The following is a 17304-nucleotide window of genomic DNA, read 5'->3' on the forward strand; positions in this document are numbered from 1 at the left end:
TGGCAATAAATGCAGAAATATAGGGTGTCCCCCTAAAATGTACACACACTTTGAATAATTATAAAGGCAGTGCTAATTAAAATACATTTCATTTTCAAAATTGAGCTATCAGCTGTTAAAGTGTGTATACATTTTGGGGGGGCACCCCTTACAAACTCCTTCAGTCAATTTACCTACACATTTATTTGAGCTTTTTTCTTTTTTAATGTAGCATTGGGAAAAAAGTAGAATATTATACAGACATTTTCAGAAGAATTGTCACCAATTGAATGAATTTGCTTTAAATTTCACTTACCTTCTGTTCTTATTTTTACAATAGAAGTTATTTAAAACTATACAAAGTACTTTTGAAGATCCCACATATGGTCTTTAAAGAGATTTCTTTAGATTTGCATCTCATTGATAGCAGTGTTTATGTATTCAAAGTAAGAAAACAAAGTAAAGGCAGTTTGACATATATTGGCTAACAGGTAGGCCAGTTTCATGACTTCTCAGCCAACGCATCTTTGAAAGGTGTGATGTTGAGAAGGGTACCCGTTTCCTATGAAAGGATGTCTCACATGGTCTGGCCAGGAAAGGTTAACAGACCAGGGAGCCTGTGGTGACTGTCCTGAGAGGAGAGATGAGAGAAAGGGGAGCAGGGAGTCCTCGTGGATGGCAGGGAGTGGTTCTGACTCACTCTGCTTGTGGGAACCTTACCCTACACTGAAAAGCTCTGCAAGTCTTTTATAATTTTCAGTGGTGCACTGGCTCCATTGAAAGAGACTGGCCAGCATTAGACACTCCCCCAGGCCTCAGTTTCCACAACTGTGAAATGGAGAAAATATTTCCAGAGTTGTTGTCAAGACTAGATACCAGGTCCCTATTAGACACTCAGAAACACTCCTTTCAGCCACCCACTGTGAGTCAGTAGCCTAGATGGGCTTTCTGACTCACTGCATTTCCTGCCATGGCTGATGCCTGAGCTCTACAAACAGACAGGTGTTGGGGTTGTTTGTTGGTCTAGTTGTTGCTTGCCCTGGCTGAAGGCAGTTTGCATGGGAAGCAGTGGCTTGTATCCAGGGAAGGAATTGTGAAGGGACAACAGGGCATTAGACGGGAACCTGGATGAACAGCACAAGAGATTTGGTAGTGGTTTGGCAGCCACCCCACAAATGAGGAAAATTCCATTGTTGGAAAGGTCCTTGGAAGATTAAATGATTCTTTGTAAACTTGTTTGCAAAGAAGATGGGAAGAAAAGGAGGTAGAAAAGGAGATTGTTGTGTGATAGAGGAAAGTCTTGGGACCGCTGGAAGGAGTTACTGGAGGCCAAAAACTGAAGAATACAATCAAGGGAGTGGAACAGAAATGGAAACCCCTCTGAGAAGAAAGCTTTAATGTCAGGAATTAATCGATTCCAATGTAACTACTCAAGCTAGTTGTATTGAAGTCTAATTAGCAGCTGATATTTTAGGTTTAAGAGGCATTTAACCCAAGTAGCCACATTTCTTAAATAACCAACTTTTTTACGTAAGGCTTTCAGTCTGAGCATGACAACTGAAGCCAGATTGCATCTATGGGATTAGAATTTTTTTAATGTTAACCTTTTATATGGGGTGGAATGTGTTTCACAAAAAGCATTTTTTATTTTGTATCTGATTTTTGTCAGGTTTTCTATGAAGTCAACATTTAAAAGAATTCACCCGCAGTAAAAACATATTGTCCAACGTGTAAGACCCTTTGATCCATTTTTGTTTTTTAAATGAGACTGAGATGTTTTGGGAAATGACTGGATCTGCCTTGGAAGCCAGAAGGACTAATTTTTGTCCTTGGACTGCTATTAATTGGGTGTGAAATTATGAATGTTCTCTCCTTTGTAAAACAAGAGCCATGACTCCAGTGGCAAAGACCCTTCTGGACTGGACAGTGGCAGATCCTGTGTCTGTGTTCCATCTCATGAGGACCCACAGGCCCTGGGAAGAGTATACTGACATAAAAGCAAAGCAGCTAGAGTGCTCTGTTCTGCCATGTCTCCTGAGACACTGGCACATTCTTTTTTATTTATTTTTTAACAATGTTTGGGGTAAAACAGTTATTCTCTAGGTAGCTGTGTTTTCCTCTTCAAGTGAATTTATTACTAATAGGCATTCTCAATTATCTGAAGAATGCATTGGGCAGAGTTTCAAGGTAACATGCATGCACAATCCCACACTCATTGGGTCACTCATGCCCTTTCTCCATATTCTATTTAAATGCCCTAGGGAAATTAGAAAATTTCATTAGAATGAGTTAGAAATGAGTGTTTACTAATTTACAGCTGCTCTAAAGGTAAAGTTTTAAAGTAGATTATTTGTTTTAATTCTATATTTACAATGAATAACTAAATTTAAACATCATTAATTCATTAATTCCAGACATTAATTCATTCTTTCTTTCAGATTGATTTTTTTAAGGATATAAAATACAAACACTGAAAAATAATGAATCCTGAAAAATTCTGTGTTTAGAGATGATGGTTATTGATACACACTCAAGCATTATGTCATTTATTATTTGTGGCATACTGCTACTTTTTAGAACTATATTTTGCATTAAATATATTTAGGATTGTGGTTTTAAAATTATAACTAAATAAATGAACCAACCACATTCTCCTTCTTTTTTGTTAACATAATTTTTATTTTCCCAATAATCTCTCTTCCTACTGCATAATTATTTAAATAGCATTGTGTAATGTACAATGAACTAGCCAGGAGATTCAAAGACTTGGGTTCTATTTGCACTGTGCTCTATATCTTCAAGCAAATCATTTAAACTCTGTCAGTTTTCTTATCTCCAAATGATGTGATGGAATAAGATGTTATGTATGATTCTTCTCTGACATCCTATGATTTTATTAGCCTTTGGCTATAAGTGAACTGAGCAGAGTTTCATACTCAATAAGGCAATTTTATCATTATGAAAGGCAATCTAGCTAATTTATCTCCATATTGCCCTTCTTAATAACATGGTAGAAATCCTCTTTCTTTTTGGTTTAGCTGAATAATTGCTTGAATTCTGTCCAGGACCATGTTGCAGCAGAATTTCAAATTTCAGTCTCCATGTTATCTCATTGTCATTCGACTCTGTTGACTGAGAATCCTGGTCTGAGGTTCTGTTTCTTTTTGAATCTAAGAGTAATCTAAAACTACAAACTCATACGGAATTGGCAACAATCTTAAAAATGAATGTGCCCGGCCCAGTGCGAAGGCTGGTGCCTGTTTTTATTGCATGTTAAATGTGTGCACTGAGTCCATTCACAGGACTCATGTGGAGGATTCTATGACTGCTTTTAAACCAGCTGTTGCTTTCCTTCATCCCTTTTTAAAACCATGGGGGAATTGTTTGGAACATCAAATTTATTTCCCGGCAATTCCTGGCATGGGGCAGCATTGAAATAGAGCATGTGTTCAACTTTCCCAGATGGAGGGCAATAAAAATGAATAAGAAGAAAACTTTGATACTGCTTGGAATAATTTTTTATTGTGGTAAAATAGACATAACATAAAATTTACCATTTTGACCATGTACAATTCTGTGGCTTTAAGTATATTTACATTGTGTAACCATTACTGCCATCCATTTTCTGAACTTTTTTTTATCTTCCCAAAGTAAACTTTGTACTCTTTACAATAACTTCCCATTCCTCCCTCCTTTCAGCCCTGGAAATTACCATTCTATTTTCTGTCTTTATGAATTTGATTACACTAGGTACCTCATGTAAGTGGAATCAGATAATATGTGTCCTTTTGTGAGTGGCTTATTTTACTTAGGATAATGTCTTCAAGGTTCATCCATGGTATTAGCTGTGTTTTTTAAAGTTTGAATAATATTCTATGGCATATATAGACCATATTTTATCTATGGATTCATTTGTTCATGGGCATTTGGTTGTTTCCATCTTTTGGCCATTGTGAATAACGCTGCAATGAACATTCATGTCCACATATCTGTTTGAGTCCCTAATTTCAGTATATACCCAAACAATGCAATTGTTGGATCATATGTAATTCTATGAACTTTGATGAACAACCATCCTATTTCCCACAGGGCTGTACCATTTTACATTCCCACCAGCAATACACAAGGGTATGATTATTTTAATTTTTCTTTCTTCTTTCCCCCTTCCCTTCTTCCTTCCCTTCCTCCTTTCCCACCCCACTCCCCGCTCAGTCAAAGCTTACTAATTGCTTACCACTTCCTTAGGAAAGTGAGTTCCTTTTTAGCAGAGCACAATGATAAATTATTTATGAAGCTGATCAGGAAGATAAAGAACCCAAGATTTTTAGAAAATAGTAGAATCAATCTATACCCACTATTATTTTCATGTACCCAGGTACTTAGCTGGCTCTCAGACTTTGTCAGAAGTGAGGACACATGGTGAGGGAGGACAGTTCATAAGGAGCTTTATTAAGGCTATAAAATAGTTTGTTGTATAGCCTGAGTATTTAAGTGATAGTCCCAAATGCCTTTCTAAATCAGGTATAAATAAATTTTGGAATATCAATTCCTCTGCATGCACTATCTCTTTGTTCTCTCAACCAATGATGGGAGACAACTGTATAAGTAAGATCTCTGAAAGCAAGGACTCATGACAGGGTTTCATGATCACTGACTTCTTTAAAAAACATTATTCTATAAAATAATATCTTAAATAATATCAGGATGTTGCACTTAGAGGGGATTTCAGATACATGAGTTCAAACCACTCATTTTAAGATGTAGAAATTGAGAATTGCTAAGAACTCAAGCTTAAGACTATACACTAAGTCCAGTATTTTATTTTCTGCCAAGATATATAAGTTGAATTCTTAAGAATTCTGACATCAATTATCCTTCTCTCACTGATATTAATACACAACACCTGAAATGTAAGTTCAATGGAAACTCCAGTATCCTCCCTTTTATAAAGGTGTAAATGGAGAAGTCAAAGTGGGAAACTATAGTTAGTACCAACACATGTAAAAACACATGAAATTTCCTTGAAAATTCTATTATTATTAATCTGTATCAGATGTATTATGCTGTTGAAGCTGGATCATGGGAACATTTCTCTGGGAACATCTTAAGTACAGATGTGTTGATGACTCTAGACTTTTCTTTGCATGGAAATTGGAGTGGGCGCCAACTTACAGACACAAGCTGGGCCATAGCGTCAGATTTTCAGAAGATTTTGGGGAAGTTTCGGTGGTATGAGAATAAGAATAGTTTTATAATTTAGGGTAATTACATTGATGAGGGTTATCAGGTCAAATTGCTGCTTTAAATGTGATCAATTCCAAGTGTTGAACAAGCCAGCAATAATGGAGCTTTTGCCTATGGATTGTACCTTTATTTCTTGCGTATTTGGGGGGAAGCATGATACCTTATTCAATGACTTCATTGAGTTAGCAATAGTTGGAGCAAGTGAAGAAAAAAAGTGCTAAAATTTTAAAATGAAAGTAAAATACATTATTGAAAATATTGACAGCTTAATTTAACAGTCTATAAGAATTATAATAAAGCTAGTAATTTTCCATTCAAATTCAGCCACCTCAAGACATAGACATCACTAGTGTTTGTTCAGTCATACTCAAAGGAGTCATGAAAACCCAGAAAGAATGCCTGATATGTCTAATAATGCTATTTTCAAATACTATTGAGGTTTGTTCTTTGAAAACGTATATATTGAAAGATGTGTAGGGAATTTGCCTGATACTACCAATAAAAAAAGGTAGATCAAACAAGTTATATAATCATTTAATAAAAGATACTGTCTCAAGGCTGAGATCACTTTTTTGTTATTCTTTTTTTTTAGATCCAAATGATTCTGAGAGCAATCTCCATATGTAAGTTTTTTCAATTATGAGAGAGGAATGGCAATATTCAGCAAATAGTTTTCTCATGAGAGTAATGTATAAGTGAATAAGCTTAAATTCTTTTGATTCTTTTAATGAAAGATGCTAAAAAAAAAACCCATACAACAAAACAGATAGTCAAGATTATAACTTATTTTCTATCCAGAAAGTGTCAGCCTTTTAAATCATAATCTCTGCAGGGATTTTCTTGGTTTGCTTTTATTTTTATTATTATACTTTTATACTCTCATTTTCTGTGTTACAGTTTTTACCAGTTGTACTACTAATTCAAGAGATCTAGTCTGGATTAATTTTGCTAGCAACAAAGATTACAAATAAACTGAGCATAGTCTCATTGGCCTACACATTGTTTCATATATTTATTTTGATAGCCATGTTGCATATTTCTCTTGGTTCTGCCAAGATTTAAACCATACTAAATATCTCTGATTATTTTTTAGATTACTGTATTGGTACTGTTGATAATAGTCAGAGTGTGAATTTTAGTTATTTAATATAAGAGCATATCTCAGTTTAATATTTTGTTTTTTTTTCTAGCTTTTTCCTGAGTTATGATTGACAAATAAAAATTGCATATATTTGTGCAGTGTGTTTTTCTAAAGGTATACAACATTATTATTTAATATACATATATATTGTGAAATGATTACCACAATCAAGGTAACTAGCACAGCCATCGCCTCACACCATTCCTTCTTTTGTGTGTGTGGTGTGAATACTTAACAATCTACTCTCAGCAAATTTCAGGTATACAGCTTAATTTTAGTAATTATAATCACCATGCTGTAGATGAGTTCTCCAGAATTTATTCACCTTGTAACTTAAAGTTTCAGTTTTATATTTTGCATAATTCACATAGTCAGGCTGAGTTAGTATGGCTGTGTTAAAATTTGTGTTTAGTTTAGGGCCACCATTGGAAAGACATTTGGTTAATGTTGTTGACATGAATAATAAAGTAGTCAACCTCTACGAAGTCAAGTTCATGTACAAGTAGATAATTGCATGCTTGAAAGAGTAGGAACCATGAACTATTTGGTTAACTCTATTCAACATTAAGGGAGAAATTAAAACAACCCAGCATTATCCTTACAATATTATTTTTTGCAAAATCTCCAAAAGGGGTTAGCAAGCATTGAAATATGAGCCTATCACTTAACATATTTGTTTCATATTATCTCTCATATCCACAGTTGATATTATTATAGTTTGATAAATATTTCAGCTTTAAGCCAAAATAATATTTTTCTTTCTGTATTTATAGCCAAACTCTCTGACCATTTTAATACTTTAATTCAAAATTTCTACTATGGACCTTTCTAATGTGATGCCTGCAGGTACTGATGGCAGTGACTGTAGCTTTTTGAAATTATGTACCTGAACCTAAATAATTGTATTAACCAACGTAATTCCAATAAACTCAATACAAATTAAAAAAAGAAAACAAAGAATAATTTTCCTCTAGTGTCCTTTTTAAAGTCTACAAAAAGTTCAACGTGGGGAGGCAAAGTAAAATACCTAGTTCTTTTTTTTTTTTTTTTTGCTTTCATTGGATATTACTTTTCCTTGGCACTCTCTTATCTTATCTGTACTTGGCTAGCATTCCTGAACTTTCTTAACTGCAAAATCTCAATCTCCAAAATGCTTATTCATTCTCCTAGATTCTTTGTTTTTAATGCTATTTTTTTTTCTATTTTACCACGTGGCTTATTTTACCTGCTCTGAACTAAAAGCAATACATTATCCTTATTGTACAATTTTCTTAGGGATCACACTCATAGTGTCCCTTATACCTAATTCTAGAGCATTCTTGTCATATTTTTGTGTTTCCTCTGATCACATAGCATTGTTCACTGCATTCAGAAATTACCGTCTAAAACTGAGTAGTTTGGAAAGTAGGAGAGAATGTACTGCTTCTCTCTCTTATAAAGCTCCTGAAAACTCTGAGGCTTATCTTACTAAGAGCTGTTTTAGATTCTTTGAGGACCTTCCTTAACCTCATATCATTTATTACACTCTTCCCAAGTGGGGAAACCTTATAGGAGCAGCTGAAATGTTTATTGTAGCAAGATGGGATGACAGTCTTTATTCATGGATGGTATGTCTTGGCAAGGAGTATTTTATTTTATTTTTTTGCATTTTTCTTCACTGCCTGGATACTTACTACCAAATGTGGATCTTAGGCTGGGATGTAATCAGTGCATATCATGTATCTTATTTGGGGTCAGAGCTCTCCATATCTTTAAAGGAAAAGAAAAGCGATGTGTAGTATTTACCATCAAGATAGGACACCTTTTCAGCACCGCTGTAACATTGAACATTTATTCATCCATCCATTCAGTAAACGTACACTGGGTTCCTAATACGTATGTGTCGGGTTCTATCACAGGCATGGTGATGTTGAGATATTTCAGATAATTGCTCTTGTTCTTAAGAATCTTCTTGACAATTGCAAAGATAAGCATGTATAAATACAATGCAGTGTGCCCAAAAAAAGGGTCCATTCAGGTTGTCATGGGAGTAGATTTCTGTCCACATGTTTTTGTGAAATGCTCAAGAGTGTTCTCAACTCAAAGGTTTATCTAGGAATTGCCCTGGATAGCTTCTGGTCTGAAGAAGAGGATTTATGATTTTTTAAATCCTTTATTTCAAAGCTCAGCTAAAGCCCAGACAGACGTGGGGGTTTGGACATTAGGTCTGTGGTATTGGGTGCTTGGTAGACAGTAGACGCCCTTATTCCTGCTCATGCCTGCGGCCATCACAGTTACCAGCCTTCTGTTGACATTGGCTGGAATTCTGGGTCTGTGGCCCTTAGGCAAACCCCAAATTGGTTAGCCTTATTTTCAGGGTTTGAGAATATCACAAAGGTGATGATCTGCCACTGCCACGGCCGTTATGGTAGCTGGAAAGGTCTGCTTTCCTCCATGACCACACGTGGAGTGCTCACTTCTCTCACCACCATTTAGGCAAGGTGGCCAGTGCCCCTGCATCCTTGCTCTCCTTGCACTGACTTGCATGGAGGGTCTTCTAGGAAGTGGATTATGTTTTTATAGATGAGAAGACCCAGGGGTTGGGTTAACCTTTTGTGTTCCAGAGAAAAGCAGCACAAAGAAAAACAGATTTTTCTGAGGTAATTGTCCCTGAGGCTTTTTAAAATGGAACCATCTAACAGCTTATAGGTAGAGCCATCATTTCTGGCTCCTTTATCTAAGAGGCTGGATTTTGACTGAATTCATTTATTTCACTTGGCTGAGTAATAAGAATAATCAAGCTTGTGCTCATCTTTAAATTGTGTGAAGATGACCCTTTAAGAAAGCTCTAACCCCATCTCTAAGCCCCACTGGTCATCAGCTGAACTCTGATCTAGTCTGTCTAGAGTAGTGCTCCAGTTGTCACACGGAGCAGGTCAATGTGGCCACTGGCACTCCATATCCTCCTGAAGGATTGAGATGATTGGGCCTCTCCAAGCACGCACCTTTTCCAGGCATCTCCAATGTGAGTTGTAGACATGCTTGCATGCTTATTTATGTCCTGCCAAGAGCTCTTGGATGTCTTTCTCTCTCTCTTCTCCTCACCTTACCCCTCCTGTCTGTCTTCCCTTCTCTCTCCCCCCTATCCCTTCTCTCCTCTCACTCTCTTTTCTCTCCTCCTGGCTCTTCCTTTCTCTCCCTTCTCCACGTTTGCCCCTCTCTTCTCTACCTCCCCTCTCTCCTCCTTCTTCTTCTTCTCTCTCTCTCTCTCTCTCTCTCTCTCTCTCTCTCTCTCTCTCTCTCTCTCACACACACACACACACACACACATACTTTGAGAGTAAATGTTAATTCAGTAACAGGGCTCCATAATGTGAAAGGTAGCTTCTTTCACAAAGAAGTTAGTACCAACATTTTCAAGTAGAGCTGTGTTAGTTCCTTTTATTTACCTCCTTGCTTTCAACGCTATTCCCTTGGCTACCCAATGACCCAGCCAATAACTTGAAATTGATGCATCTGAGGGAGCATTTATTATTTTAGACATGGCCCATCTACCACTCCAGGTCCTGTGTGGTGGTGAAGATGAACAAAGATCACGGCAGTGCCTCCATTAATTCAGTATGAGCAACTACCGTTCAACAAATAACTTGTCAGATGCATCTTAGTACATTTGCCTTCCCCATTTATTTCATCTGTTATTTTCTGTATTTTGAGCAAGTAGGCTGATGTTTTGACTTTTTGTCACTAATGTGAGCATCTGGTGCAAGCAGATGGCCATTCAGCTTTTTGGTGAAGTCAAGTCCCCAAGTCCCAGTCTTGACTGTATAGCAAAATAAGGAAATTTCAGGTTATTTGGAAAACACTATTTGATGGGTCACTGAGCTTTTCCCTCCACATCACATCTTGTTAGGTATCAGAAACAGCATGGTGAGGCAAAGACGACTAGAGTCCTACGTTCTCTCTATGGGTTCTGATCCTTCTCATTGCTAGCTGGCGAAAGCTTGGACAAGTCTCTTGACTGATTTTAAGGATTAAATGAGAAACTAACAACAACAGTTAAAATTTGCTGGGCATCCTCTGCTGACATAACTTAACTCGCTGAATCCTTTCCTCAAGCAGGCGGGGCAGGTGCTCTTCTTCGCCCTCTTTAAAGGGGGCAGAGAGGGTGAAGTAGCTTTCACAGAAGCACAGCTAGAAGTGAAGGAACCAGGATTTGACTCCTGCATGTCTCGTTCTGGAGTCAAGAATGTTCTCGCTATACTTTGAATGAATATAGAGTTTATACTACAAGATATAAAACATATCAGCTCAAGAAGGTATGGACTCAGGCTTGATGGTTAACACTGAGGAACTGGGCAAAGGAAGCTCATGTGCGGGCTTCCCTTCGTCTTCTTTTACCTTGAAACACAACCCGACTTCCTTTAAAATGTACTCCTGTATCAGGTTGAAAAGTTGAGATGCTTTCAAAGATAGGTCCAGGTGAGATTGTAAACTGCTGTCTAATGCTCACGTTCCTGTCACAGCTGTTACAAATCAGGTGAAGTCTCCTTTCCACGCTGCCCAGTTCTGCCTTTGGTGCTCAATTCTCAAATATCCCTAGTGCCCCTGACTTGGGGCCCCAGACAGTCTAGCTCCTTCAAGGCCCGATCACTCCCTCCTCCCTTTTGAGCCCCATTTTCTTGGAAACTTGTCTTCTGACTCATTCTCTCCAACCCTGAAAGCTCACCTACATACTTGCTTGCCCACATCACTCCAAGGCCACAGGCTTCGGCTCCTAAGTCAGACAGTCTGAAAATGTGGCTGCGGCAGAACTTAGGCACTGCTCCTGGGCTTCTGAGGAGTCTTTGAGAAACAGTGGTGGAAAGAACACAAGGTTTGGAGATAGAGTTCGTTTCAGATTCTGTGTCTACCACTTTCTAACTCTGAGGCAAATCATTCAACTTCTTTAACCGTCAATTCCTAGCCTGTAAAATGGGGATAATAATAATAGTGGTTCAGATAGACCATTTGTTAGGAAGTAGGAACTGGGCTACACATATAGATGATCATGTTTTTCATCATAGCAGCCTTCGCCGCAGATCCAATAAACTGTATAGGTCAGGCCTGCGCCTTTGAAAGGATAAACAAATTAGCTAAGACCTGGCAGCCAGTAAAAGTTGTAGCTGGAATTCAAACCTAGGTCTGTCTGACTAGACATCGTAAGCTCTTACCCTTACTAAACACTTATTGGCCCCTCTTTGATATGTGCACTGATAACTTCTTCAGATACTTGTAACATGTAAATGAAGTAATGTATATAATGTCTCCAACATCCAGCCAAATCTATTTTCTTAAGAAATATCAGTTGCCTTTCTTCTGACCCCCCTCCCAAGGCCCTCGGTGATGGGAAAGGCAGCTTTGGCAGGCCAGATAGGGGAGCTATTTTGGGCTGGGCGAGTGGAGCTAGCAAAGAGGAGAACCAGGAGCTTTTCTGCATCTCAAATCAAACCAGGCTGGCAGCTTTCAACTCCGTCTATACATAGGCCTGACTGGCTGGCGGGGTTGGTTACGTCTTTATTTAGAAGCTCGTGTCCCTTTTTGAACCTTGTAACCTGAGAAAGAGTGAACAACTGGAGGAAAAATGAAAAAGATTAATGGATTAAAATATATTTGCAAACAAAATTCCTGTAGGAATCGGGGCTGCTTAGCCCAGTGAAGAGAAGACTGGGGGATATAATTCTTTGACTGTGTAAGGATCGTGTTATTGATAATGGCGATACGTATTTCTTCAAAGGTGAGGGGTTGGACATGATGACGTCCAAGTCCTTTCAAAATCTAACATTCCACATGTCTATGAAAACGAGGAATGGAGAGTTAAGATGAGAATAGAAGTTGCAGAACCATGAGGACTTGGGGCCACCGAAAACCTGATACAAAGTTTTCCTGCTCTTTGGATACTTTAGGTTTATTATGGGTCTTTCCTTCTTCCTATGTTTGCATCCAGTCGATTTAGGTGGGAAACAGTCACCTATATGGTGTGTCCCCAAATATAGCTCTTTAAATCCTTCATTTATGTAAAAATTCTGATTGTTTTTTATATTTAATATGAGTATACATTTTTTCTCTTAATATGAGTATTTCTTTTGTATTCTGTGAATAATGGTCACACTATAAGCAATTTTAGTCACTTATACCTTAGCGTCCATAAGTTTAATAGCTCTCTTCAGCTGAATAAGCGTAGGTTTTTGAGAAAATGAAATAAAAGTATTGTTCCAAGAATATTACTTTAGTAAGACTGAAGGGATTAGTGTAATGCAAAAAAAAAAAAACTCGGGCAGCCCCTGGCCCCAGGAGGGCAATGATCCCACTTCAGGAGAGGAGATGAAAGGAACTCAGCGGAGGACAGGAGAATGGAAAATGGCAATGATGCTTTCCTTTAGTTTATTAGTCATTTAATCATCAACAATTATCTACCAAGCACTGAGCAGATGCTGCAAGCACAGAGGTTAATAAGACATGGTTTTACACTTGACAACTATATTAATCAGGGTAGCATTGGCTGTTGCAACAAAGAGACTAACTTTATACGTGAAATTGTTCAAATGCAAAAGTATATGTTCTGCTTTTATAATGGTCTCTAGGTGGATGCTCCTGGTGAGGGAGCAGCTCTTGTATCCCGCGGTCCTTAAGGGACCAAGTCTCCTTCCAACGTGTGTCTCCACCATCTACTGGGGTCCCATCTTCAATCATATTCAGCTGGTAGAAGGAGGCAGTGAGGATATTCCTTTTCTTAACCCTTTGCACTCGCTTGCTTTTTTCTCGATTCCTGCTACCAATGCTAACCGTGTTGAGTCACACTCGACATCCAAAGGTTAAAAGTGACTCAACTCGCTCAGGTTCACATTCTGTGTGACAACAAACTGCCTGGCCACAGTAACAGCAGGTGTGGCTGGGAAATGCATCATGCTTGCTGGGCCATGAAGAAAACAACAGAGTTTTTGTGAAGAGCTAGCATTCTCTGCTACATGAACAAGCTACCAGGTGTACCAGTTAATAATGTGGGTTTTGTAATCAAAGAAAACACGATAATTTCAAGAGAAACATCGAAAGTGCTTTATTCAAAGTAATGTCCATCACTAGCTACACATTTCCCCCATCTTTCAGGTAATTTGTGGATACCGTCCCAATAGAACTTTTCTTGTTTTGAGGCAAACCATTCAGAGACCCAATTTTCCACTTCTTCCTATGTTTTGAAGTGCTGCTCAGAAAGTGTGTGTGCCATCAATCAGAACAAGTGGTAATCTGAAGGAGCATGGTCTGGTGAATATGGCAGGTGGGTTAATACTTCCCAGGCAAGATCTTTTAATGTGTCTTTAACTGGTTTTGAAATGTGTGATGGTGCGTCATCATGAGGCAAAATTACTTTGCCATGTCTTCTGGCACATTCTGGTTGTTTCACGATCAAAGCATGGTTCAAATTGATTATTTGTTTTCGGTAGCAATCAGTATTAATGGTTTCACCTGATTTTAGAAGCTCATAATACAGCACACCTTCCTGATCCCACCAAACGCAGAGCATTGTCTTCTTTCCGAATCGATTTGGCCTTGCAGTCGATGTTGATGGTTGACCTGGATCAACCCATGATTTTGTGCACTTGGGATTCTCAAAATAAATCCACTTTTCATCACCAGTCACAATTCAATGCAAAAAAGACTATTTCGTGCTGTTGAAGCAACATTTTACTGATGACTTTTTGGTTTCCCATTTGTTTTTCATTCAGTTGATGTGGCACCCATTTTCCTTCCTTTAAAATCTTTCCCATTGCTTGTAAACGATTGGAAATTGTTTGCTGAGCAACGTTTAATCTTTCTGCAAGTTGTTTTTTAGTTTGACAGGCATCTTCATCCAATAATGCTTGTAATTGTTGGTCTTCAAACTTTTTTGGTTGACCTAGACGTTCTTTGTCTTTCACATCGAAATCATCACTTTTAAAGCATTTAAACCAGCGTTCACAAGTATCTTGAGATGGAGCATGTTCACCATCCCAAAGTATTCAGCAGCACTTTTCTTCAAAATAAAGTAATGAATTATAACTTCCTGCAAATGCTCTTTTTTTTGGCATGAAATTCAACATTTCTAAGTGTAAAAATATCTATGATGTTAACACCTTCAGCAAATTTGACATATGAAGTTTTGAAGCTTGTTGTCAATACAACAAAATAGCATACATATCAAATCGCATATATATATATCAACATATGTGTAACTCCATCTATTGAAAAAAATCTGCATTATTAACCGGTACACCTAGTAAATATATGAGAAAGGTTACCAGTGGTCACATGAAGCTTTCCTGTCCTACCATGCCAGTTCTGCACACATAAAATCCCCTAAGCCTGTGCAGGGGCATGTGAGATTTAATTTGCTAGCAGTTACGTATACCTTACTATCGCTCTTTCTTTCTTTCTCCCTTCCTCTACCCACCTTGCTTACTGCCCTATGACTCAGGGCTACTCTCTACCCTACATATCTTCTGGGCTAGGAGTCAGCAAAATGTGGGCCATAGACCAGATGCAACCTGCTGCCTAGAGTAGAATGACAAATGAGCTAAGAATGACTTTTACATTTTTAAGTGGTTGAAAAAAATCCAAAGAGGAATAGTATTTCATAATGTATTAAAAATTATATGAAATTCAAACTTTAGTGTCTATAAATAAAGTTTTATAGGAACACAGCTGTGCTCTTTTATTTACGTTATTGTCTATGGTTGCTTCTGCCTGTAACCACAGAGTTAAGGGGTTGCAACAGAGACTGGCCCATAAAACCTAAAATATTTACTGTCTGGCCATTTACTAAACAAGTTTACAGACCACTGGTCTAGGTCACAAGACAGAGAGCCTCTGCTGAAGGACAAAGACTATGAGCAGCAAGCTGAGGCTTGCTGTAAATATGATAGAAGAGACAATAACTCTTGATATCAATAACAAATAGCCCAGCTGGTTGAGCATTGACCAATGAAACAGGAGGTCACAATTTGATTCCTGGTCAAGGGCACATGCCCAGGTTGCAGGCTCTATCCCCAGGAGGGGGGCGTGCAGGAGGCAGCTGGTCGATGATTCTCTCTCATTATTGATGTTTCTATCTCTCCCTCTCCTTCTCCCTCCCTTTCTGAAATCAATAAAATATATTTGCAAAAACAGAAATTGAAGAGTTTTTTAAAAAATAATAGACAGAAAAGATAAGGAGATGATCAAAGCTAGAAAAAGAGGCTTGTATTATGTCCAAGGCAGGAAAGGAAAAGAGATAAAGGAATAGTGAAAATGGAGGGGACTGCCAGGGGGAATACAGAGGGCCCCAGAATCTGGAGCCCAATCCTAATATTTCATTTGTGCTTCCTTTATCCTCTTTTGCTTTATATTTGTGTGCATGCTTAGTCTCTGGACTGCGTTGTTTTATCTTTTTTATCTTATGCAATATCTAAAACAGTGTCTTTTACTCAGTGGACACTCAGAAGATACTGAGAGTAAGTAAATGAGTAAATGAATGAAAGCAACCTGGGCTGCAGCTCATTTGTATAATACTTCGTGCAAATTGGAAAAGTTGACGGATTTGGTCATATGCAGCTCCAAGGGCGAATGCCTTGGCAATAGGTGACCTGTTGCCCACCTTCTGCCTTCCAGGATAGCACCCTTGTGCAGGGAAGTCCTTGCGCAGAGGGACACAGTGACCCTGAATGGGGTAATACATTTCTGTTGGGCAAGAGCTTGTAACTTAGCAAAATTCTTGCTTATGCTCAACAGAACACATGGCAGCTGTCTGGCCCCCTAAATTGGTCCAACCAGAACCGTGCAAAGTTAATGCTGTCTGCCTTCAACCATGCAAGTTGCTTGGTACAAGTATCACTCCTCAAATACTCAGATACTGATCACCTTTCAGCTTAAAGGATGACCAAACACTCCTTTAGAGGGAAAGGTGATATGCCATAAAAATACTTCATGCCAGATATTGGAGCCGTGTAGAAATTGGAGCCTATATAAATACCTTGGTGCTGTTCCATTTGGATACATGCCACAAAAATAACCTAGAGTCGTTCTGAAAAAGTGTCAATAAATCATCTATTTAGCTTGACACTGCAGTGTACCAATTTATTTCTTTTGTAAGCCTAAGTGCTCTTCAAAGCCAGACAACTTTAAAGCCCTAATTTGAAATGTATCCTCATATAGGCCTAAAGGATGACCAAAAACTAGTAGAAAAGAAAGATTAGGGGAGGGGGCATAAGTTCTACTTGACTAAAATAACTGACATTTCAATGATTTCAATGCAGTATCCCTGAACCCAATAGGATTTTGAATGAAATTCCTTCCCATTTATGCCCGGGCTATTTGAGTCAATACTCTACTGCCTTCTCCCTTCTTCGTTTTCTTTTTTCTTTTGTTCCCCATTAATTTGTATTCTCTATTACTTGCATCCCAGTTATTCTAACTAGCTAGTTAGTAGCCTCTGGGTACATTACTAAACTGTGTGACAATGATTCCAGAATGAAGAGATTAGTGAGTCGCTTGATTTCACCCCAAGGTCTTTAATATACTAATAGCACTGTGATACTTTAAGGTGTGGGTACACATGTAGAATTCTGTGTCAAACTTCAGAAACTTGACTTCAGAACCTCTTTAGGTGGAAGGAAGACTGTCCCTGAGAGCTCACTTCATGGCAAGGTGCTCCCTGGCACAGCCCCATTTTCAGAGCCCGGAGGAAACAATGTACTGAAGACAGCACGGCATCTGGGACAAAGTTAACAAAGGCTACTTATTCATAAGCTTGTGTGAAGGGAACTCACTTCTGTTTCAGAGGGTGTACACAGTTGTTAGGAAGGAGGGTACATTTTATAGACTGAGAAGAAGAAATGCTGAGATGGTCTTTGATTGGCACGCAATCCATTAGGGTAGGATTTTGGAAGTGGGGAAGACTTTCTTAGTTGACT

The sequence above is a fragment of the Eptesicus fuscus genome, chromosome 15 (genome assembly GCF_027574615.1).
Source record: "Eptesicus fuscus isolate TK198812 chromosome 15, DD_ASM_mEF_20220401, whole genome shotgun sequence".
NCBI classification, from domain to species: Eukaryota; Metazoa; Chordata; class Mammalia; order Chiroptera; family Vespertilionidae; genus Eptesicus; species Eptesicus fuscus.